Source organism: Manis javanica, chromosome 3 (genome assembly GCF_040802235.1).
Source record: "Manis javanica isolate MJ-LG chromosome 3, MJ_LKY, whole genome shotgun sequence".
In the NCBI taxonomy this organism is placed as follows: domain Eukaryota; kingdom Metazoa; phylum Chordata; class Mammalia; order Pholidota; family Manidae; genus Manis; species Manis javanica.
Window position 1 is genome coordinate 86,485,471 of NC_133158.1, and position 9,105 is coordinate 86,494,575.

General features: G+C 38.6%; 1 long non-coding RNA gene across 1 annotated transcript; it reads right to left on the bottom strand.

Moving 5' to 3' along the window:
• Nucleotides 1-657: 657 nt before the first annotated feature.
• LOC140848175 (uncharacterized) lies at nt 658-8,624 on the bottom strand. Its single transcript, XR_012128727.1, has 3 exons — nt 8,526-8,624; nt 7,755-7,874; nt 658-1,683 (listed from the first exon to the last, which is right to left on the bottom strand). It is a non-coding gene; the product is annotated as an uncharacterized lncRNA (long non-coding RNA).
• Nucleotides 8,625-9,105: the final 481 nt, after the last annotated feature.

The window sequence follows — 9,105 nt, forward strand, 5'->3', positions numbered from 1 at the left end:
GCATGGTTATGTCAAGTTCTGCTTGAATTAATACTCAGTACCTCAAGCCTGGATTGTCTTCCAGCCTCTCCACTACAGTGTATCCTCAGGACACTGCCAGACTCATCTACCTAAAACAATGCTTACTCTAAAACAAGCCCATTGACTGGCTCCCCACTGTCTAATAAATAAAGTAAGAAGTCTTCAGCATGGCTTGGGAGGCTCTCCACAGCAGAGCACCTGTTTGGTATGTCAGCCCTCTCCTCCGGCTGTCCCCGGATAAACCACGCCAGTTCCCTTCTGTGTCACCTTGTTTATGCTGTTTCTCCAGATGCAACCATGTTAGAAACTCATGGAAAAACACAGCTCCTTGATGAAACTTTCCTGCTCTTTCCTTCCCACAGAGATTTTTTCCTCTAAATTTCTAGAGCAGTTTCTCAACCTCAACACTTGATATTTTAGCCCGGTAATTTTTGTGTGGGAAGCTCTCCTGTGCACTGAAGGATATTGGGCACCATTCCTGGCCTCCACTCTTTTGTGACTCTGCCAAAAGGGATCACCACCCCTCCTCACCCTACAAGGAGTGACAAGCAAAAACGTGTCTCCAGACTTTGTCAAATGTCCCTGGTGAGACAAAATCTTCCTCAGTTGTTTCATATCGTTATTGTCTGCCTCACTCATACTGGCACTTAATAATATTTCATATGTATGTCTCCTGAGTCATAAGCTAGATGGTTTTAACACAAGTATTGTGCATTAACTTTTGAATCCCTAACAAAGTACTATAGTGAATACTCTATAAATACTTGAAATTAAAATTCTCAGTATCTAAAAGTTAGAAGGAATGTGAAAGATCATTTGGGCTAACCTCATTTTTTTTTTTTAAATGTGGAAACTAAACCAGAAAGTGAAGCTAGTCATTGCCCCAAATGAATGGATGTTAGTAGAACAGTTCTCTTCATCATCAGGTAGTATTAACAGTACAGTACGTCTCTCTTCATTGAATCTTTAATGAGACTTAGCTCATTTCTCATCAGCATGAGCAAACAATAATCTATAGTCCTATTGAGAGTAATTCAAATGATGCTGCTTTAATAATGTGTGTATGATTTATTAATACCCTTATAGTTTTATATTTAATGAGAAGAAATTCTGAAGTGTTATGGTACAGGAAAAAGACCCTGGAATTGTGGTTGAAGGATGAGGGTTTAGCATGTGTAGTGATCGTCAGTGAGTGAGTCACTTAACTTTGCTGTGTCTCTACATCTCACACTTAAAATTCTTATTCCACTAAAAATAATAATAAAATAAACTCCTTGACAGAGAGGACATTCATTTTTTTATTTTTTTGCACCATATTCACAGTAACTGCACAAAGTGTGGCATTCACCAGGTATTTGTTGAATGACTGAGTGTTCAACTAGAGATATAGTAAGGGCTTGTGTTAACATACTCTGAGAATAAAACAAGGAAAAATATATATATTTTTAATCCTGGAAGGAACAAAGTGTGAAACAAATCCAAACTGTTACTGTGCTTTAAAATGCATAAGGAATTTAAATGTTTAAAAATAGTGAAGTGAAGGGAATCAAATTAAAATGTGTGAGACATCACTAAGCAGTACTTTGGGGGAAGTTTTCAACATTAAATGCCCGGATTAGAAAAGAGGGGTCTTGAGTCAGTGGGCTTGGCTTCCACCTTAACCTAGAAAAAGAAGAACAAATAAATTTCTGACTAAAAGGAAATAATAAGATCTGAGCAGAAATTAATTTTTAACAAAATCAAAAGAGAAAATGAGTGAAATAAAAAGCTGGTTCTGGAGATGGCAGAGGCAAGATGGCGGCATGAGTAGAGCAGCGGAAATCTCCCAAAACCACATATATCTATGAAAATATAACAAAGATAACTCTTTCTAGAATAAAGACCAGAGGACACAGGACAACATCCAGACCACATCCACAACTGCGAGAACCCAGCACCTCGCAAAGGGGCAGCCCGAGCCAGGACACGCCCACTGCTAGAGCGGAGATAAACTCCATAGCAGCCGGGCAGGAAGCAGAAGCCCTGTCTGTGTGCAGCTGCCCAGCACAAGCCACTAGAGGTCGCTGTTCTCCCAGTAGAGGAAGGCCACAAACCAACAATAAGGGAAGTTCTTCCAGCCATCACTCATCCCAGCTCTGCAAACTATTCCTATCACCATGAAAAGGCAAAATTACAGGCAAACCAAGATCACAGAGGCAACACCAGAGAAGGAGACAGACTTAACCAGTCTTCCTGAAAAAGAATTCAAAATAAAAATCATAAACATGCCAACGGAGATGGAGAGAAAAATGCAAGAGCAATGGGATGAAGTCCGGAGGGAGATCACAGATGCCAGGAAGGAGATTACAGAAGTGAAACAAACTCTGGAAGGATTTATAAGCAGAATGGATAAGATGCAAGAGGCCATTGATGGAATAGAAACCAGAGAACAGGAACGCATAGGAGCTGACATAGAGAGTGATAAAAGGATCTCCAGGAAGGAAACAATATTAAGAGAACTGTGTGACCAATCCAAAAGGAACAATATCCATATTATAGGGGTACCAGAAGAAGAAGAGAGAGGAAAAAGGATAGAAAGTATCTTTGAATAAATAATTGCTGAAAACTTCCCCAAACTGGGGGAGGAAATAATCAAACAGACCACGGAAATACACAGAACCCCAACAGAAAGGATCCAAGGAAGACAACACCAAGACACATAATAATTAAAATGGCAAAGATCAAGAACAAGGAAAGAGTTTTAAAGGCAGTTAGAGAGAAAAAGGTCACCTATAAAGGAAAACCCATCAGGCTATCATCAGACTTCTCGACACAAACCCTACAGGCCAAAAGAGAATGCCATGATATATTTAATGCAATGAAATAGAAGGGCCTTGAACCAAGGATACTGTATCCAACACGACTATCATTTAAATATGATGGCGGGATTAAACAATTCCCAGACAAGCAAAAGCTGAGGGAACTTCTTTCTCACAAACCACCTCTACAGGGCATCTTACAGGGACTGCTCTAGATGGGAGCATTCCTAAAAAGAGCACAGAACAAAATACCCAACACATGAAGAATGGAGGAGGAGGAGTAAGAAGGGAGAGAAGAAAAGAATCTCCAGACAGTGTAGATAACAGCTCAATAAGTGAGCTAAGTTAGGCAGTAAGATACCAAAGAGGCTAACCTTGAACCTTTGGTAACCATGAATTTAAAGCCTGCAATGGCAATAAGTACATATCTTTCAATAGTCACCCTAAATGTAAATGGACTGAATGCACCAATCAAAAGACACAGAGAAATAGAATGGATAAAAAAGCAAGACCCATCTATATGCTGCTTACAAGAAACTCACCTCAAACCCAAAGACATGCACAGATTAAAGTCAAGGGATGGAAAAACATATTTCAGGTAAACAACAGCGAGAAGAAAGCAGGGGTTGCAGTACTAATATCAGACAAAATAGACTTCAAAACAAAGAAAGTAACAAGAGATAAAGAAGGACACTACATAATGATAAAGGGCTCAGTCCAACAAGAAGATATAAACATTCTAAATATATATGCACCCAACACAGGAGCACCAGCATATGTGAAACAAATACTAACAGAACTAAAGGGGGAAATAGACTGCAATGCATTCATTTTAGGAGACTTTAACACACCACTCACCCCAAAGGATAGATCCACCGGGCAGAAAATAAGTAAGGACACGGAGGCACTGAACAACACAGTAGAACAGATGGACCTAATACACATCTATAGAACTCTACATCGAAAAGCAACAGGATATACATTCTTCTCAAGTGCACATGGAACATTCTCCAGAATAGACCATGAACTAGCCCACAAAAAGAGCCTCAGTAAATTCCAAAATATTGAAATTCTACCAACCAATTTTTCAGACCACAAAGGTATAAAACTAGAAATAAATTCTACAAAGAAAACAAAAAGGCTCACAAACACATGGAGACTTAACAACATGCTCCTAAATAATCAATGGATGAATGAACAAATTAAAATAGAGATCAAGGAATATATAGAAACAAATGACAACAACAACAGAAAGCCCCAACTCCTGTGGGACGCAGCGAAAGCAGTCTTAAGAGGAAAGTATATAGCAATCCAGTCACACTTGAAGAAGGAAGAACAATCCCAAATGAATAGTCTAACATCACAATTATCGAAACTGGAAAAAGAAGAACAAATGAGGCCTAAAGTCAGCAGAAGGAGGGACATAATAAACATCAGAGAAGAAATAAACAAAATTGAGAAGAATAAAACAATAGCAAAAATCAATGAAACCAAGAGCTGGTTCTTTGAGAAAATGAATAAAATAGATAAGCCTCTAGCCAAACTTATTAAGAGAAAAAGAGAATCAACACAAATCAACAGAATCAGAAATGAGAATGGAAAAATCATGACAGACTCCACAGAAATACAAAGAATTATTAAAGACTACTTTGAAAACCTATATGCCAACAAGCTGGAAAACCTAGAAGAAATGGACAACTTCCTAGAAAAATACAACCTCCCAAGACTGATCAAGGAAGAAACACAAAAGTTAAACAAACCAACTACGAGCAAAGAAATTGAAATAGTAATCAAAAAACTACCCAAGAACAAAACCCCCAGGCCGGACGGATTTACCTCGGAATTTTATCAGACACACAGAGAAGACATAATACCCATTCTCCTTAAAGTTTTCCAAAAAATAGAAGAGGAGGGAATACTCCCAAACTCATTCTATGAAGCCAACATCACCCTAATACCAAAACCAGGCAAAGACCCCACCAAAAAAGAAAATTACGGACCAATATCCCTGATGAATGTAGATGCAAAAATACTCAATAAAATATTAGCAAACAGAATTCAACAGTATATCAAAAGGATCATACACCATGACCAAGTGGGATTCATCCCAGGGATGCAAGGATGGTACAACATTCGAAAATCCATCATCATCCACCACGTCAACAAAAAGAAAGACAAAAACCACATGATCATCTCCATAGATGCTGAAAAGGCATTTGACTAAATTCAACATCCATTCATGATAAAAACTGTCAGCAAAATGGGAAGAGAGGGCAAGTACCTCAACATAATAAAGGCCATATATGATAAACCCACAGTCAACATTATACTGAACAGCGAGAAGCTGAAAGCTTTCCCTCTGAGATCGGGAACTAGACAGGGATGCCCACTCTCCCCACCGTTATTTAACATAGTACTGGAGGTCCTAGCCATGGCAATCAGACAAAACAAAGAAATACAAGGAATCCGGGTTGGTAAAGAAGAAGTTAAACTGTCACTATTTGCAAATGACATGATATTGTACATAAAAACCCTAAAGACTCCACCCCAAAACTACTAGAACTGATATCGGAATACAGCAAAGTTGCAGGATACAAAATTAACACACAGAAATCTGTGGCTTTCCTATACACTAACAATGAACCAACAGAAAGAGAAATCAGGAAAACAACTCCATTCACAATTGCATAAAAAAAAAATACAATACCTAGGAATAAACCTAACCAAAGAAGTGAAAGACTTACACTCTGAAAACTTAAAGTCACTCTTAAGAGAAATTAAAGGGGACACTAACAGATGGAAACTCATCCCATGCTCGTGGCTAGGAAGAATTAATATCGTCAAAATGGCCATCCTGCCCAAAGCAATATACAGATTTGATGCAATCCCTATCAAATTACCAGCAACATTCTTCAATGAGCTGGAACAAATAATTCAAAAATTCATTTGGAGACACCAAAGACCCCAAATAGCCATAGCAATCCTGAGAAAGAAGAATAAAGTAGGGATGATCTCACTCCCCAACTTCAAGCTCTACTATAATAAAGCCATAGGAATCAAGACAATTTGGTACAAGACAATAGCACAAGAAGAGAGCCACAAACCAGTGAAACAGACTAGAGACTCCAGACATTAACCCAAACATATATGGTCAATTAATATTTGATTAAGGAGCCATGGACATACAATGGCAAAATGACAGTCTCTTCAACAGATGGTGCTAGCAAAACTGGACAGCTACATGTAGGAGAATGAAACTGGACCATTGTCTAATCCCATATACAAAAGTAAATTCAAAATGGATCAAAGACCTGAATGTAAGTCATGAAACCATTAAACTCTTGGAAAAAAACATAGGCAAAAACCTCTTAGACATAAACATGAATGATCTCTTCTTGAAAATATCTCCCTGGGCAAGGAAAACAACAGCAAAAATGAACAAGTTGGACTATATTAAGCTGAAAAGCTTCTGTACATCAAAAGTCACCATCAATAGAACAAAAAGGATCCCTACAGTATGGGAGAATATATTTGTAAATGACAGATCCGATAAAGGCTTGACATCCAAAATATATAAAGAGCTCACATGCCTCAACAAACAAAAAACAAATAACCCAATTAAAGAATGGGCAGGGGAACTGAACAGTTCTCCAAAAAAGAAATACAGATGGCCAACAGACACATGAAAAGATGCTCCACATCGCTAATTATCAGAGAAATGCAAATTAAAACTACAATGAGGTATCACCTCACACCAGTAAGGATGGCTGCCATCCAAAAGACAAACAACAACAAATGTTGGCAAGGCTGTGGAGAAAGGGGAATCCTCCTACACTGCTGGTGGGAATGTAAATTAGTTCAACCATTGTGGAAAGCAGTATGGAGGTTCATGAAAATGCTCAAAACAGACCTACCATTTGACCCAGGAATTCCACTCCTAGGAATTTACCCTAAGAACGCAGCAATCAAGTTTGAGAAAGACAGATGCACCCGTGTATTTATCACAGCACTATTTACAATAGCCAAGAATTGGAAGCTACCTAAATGTCCATCAGTAGATGAGTGGATAAAGAAGATCTGGTACATACACAGAATGGAATATTACTCAGCCATAAGAAGAGGGCAAATCCTACCATTTGCAGCAACATGGATGGAGCTGGAGGGTATTATGCTCAGTGAAATAAGCCAAGCAGAGAAAGAGAAATACCAAATGATTTCACTCATCTGTGGAGTATAAGAACAAAGGAAAAACTGAAGGAACAAAATAGCAGCGGAATCACAGAACCCAAGAATGGACTAACAGGTACCAAAGGGAAAGGGACTGGGGAGGATGGGTGGGTAGGGAGGGATAAGGGGGCGGAAGAAGAAGGGGGTATTAAGATTAGCATACATAATGGGGGAGTGGGAGAAAGGGGAGGGCTGTACAACACAGAGAAGTCAAGTAGTGATTCTACAACATTTTGCTATGCTGATGGACAGTGATTGTAAAGGGGTTTATAGCGGGGACCTGGTATAGGGGAGAGACTAGTAAACATAGTATTCTTCATGTAAGTGTAGATTAATGATAACAAAAAAAAAGAAAGAAAGAAAGAAAAGGGGGATTACTCCCTGATAGGATAAACTAACTGGAAATCAATGATTAATGCATGCTTTAAATATCCTTAATTTTGATCACTTAAAGGGTGTCAGATGATCGGCTATGGAGGTACACTTTTCTGATAATATTACTTCCTCTTAAAAAAAAAAACAGCAGTTCCTGTGTGGTGACCTCCATTGAGTTCTACACAATGGTACAAAGGGCATTTCATAGTGTGGGCAAAGGGTCTGTTTGTGTTTATACAGAGGATCAAAGCCTAATTTGGCTACCCAGAAAATGAACTAAGATATGATATGAAGAAGATCTTCCAACATCAGCACTCTCTGGAAGAGTCATACCAGAAGATGATCATCAAAAAACCTCAACAAAGGTCCAGGCACTGCTGCAGTTGTAGCTGCATTCATCCCACCGTTTCCTGGACTTGCCATTGGAATGAAGAAGGAGATATCTAAGCCGGCCTGTGCATACAGTAAAACAACAAATTTGACTGGATCTATACTGTTGGAACTCAACCAAGAATTAGGAGAAGTTCAAGTTGTAGTGCTCCAAAATCTTACGACTACAGACTATCTACTGTTAAAAGAACATATGGGATGTGAACAGTTCCCAGGAATGGGTTGTTTTAATTTATCTGATTTCTCTCAGACTGTTCAAGTTCAGTTGGACAATATCCATCATATCATAGATAAGTTTTCACAAATGCTTAGGGTGCCTAACTGGTTTTCTTGGTTTCACTGGAGATGGCTGGTAATTATAGGTCTGCCTTGGTTATGTAACTATATACCTATTATGTTAATGTGTGTGCACAATTTAATTAGTAGTTTAAAACCTGTACATGCTTGAGTTACTCTACAAGAAGATATGTCAAAGAAATAATCAATCTTCCCATGTTTTCTTCCATCTGCTACTTCTATAGCTTTTCTTCTTCCTTCCTAATTACAACCCTTAAATAGAACTCATGCCTCATATCGAATTTACCGAGTGTCATAATTCTTCCAAGTGGTAAAGATACCTCAAGACAAATGCTGGGCATAAAAGCCACAGGGCATAAATCTGCAAAGAAGTAAAAAGCTAACCTTTTCAAACAATATTGCTTCTCTCTCACTTACCAACTTTACATTCCCCTGTATGGCTCCGGAAGAAGACTGGTTAGCCAGAGACGGGTAAGATTCCTCAAGGGAGGAAAAACCTAAGACAGGCACAGTCACAGAGGGGCCATCAAGTGAGAAATTGGGGATCAACAGAGGTAAGGCTTAGAACCTCCCCCCCCCCCTGTTTTGAGAGAAATCTCCTGCATCCGTGGATGTTTTGTTGCCCTTGTCTAGCTTGGATTAACACTTAGTCTACAGGCACACACCTGATCATCTACATTTGTTCTCTTACAGCATTAAACTATGTTTTCTACCTTTATCTTGCATCTCCCTACCACTTCAGCATTTTATTAAAAATAATAATAATAATAAGGGAGAAATGTGGGATTCACATATAAATCAAGTATAAAAATCAAACGAATATTCATATTTGACCTGATTGTCTATAGTTCATAATGCATGATCAAAACCGAAAGTTTATGTGATGACTGCCCTTGTCCTGTTCACCATGTAAGAACTTATTCACTATGTAAGAATTGTTCACCATGTAAGAACTTGTTCATTATGCTTCAGAAGATTGGAGACTGTTGAGAATTAG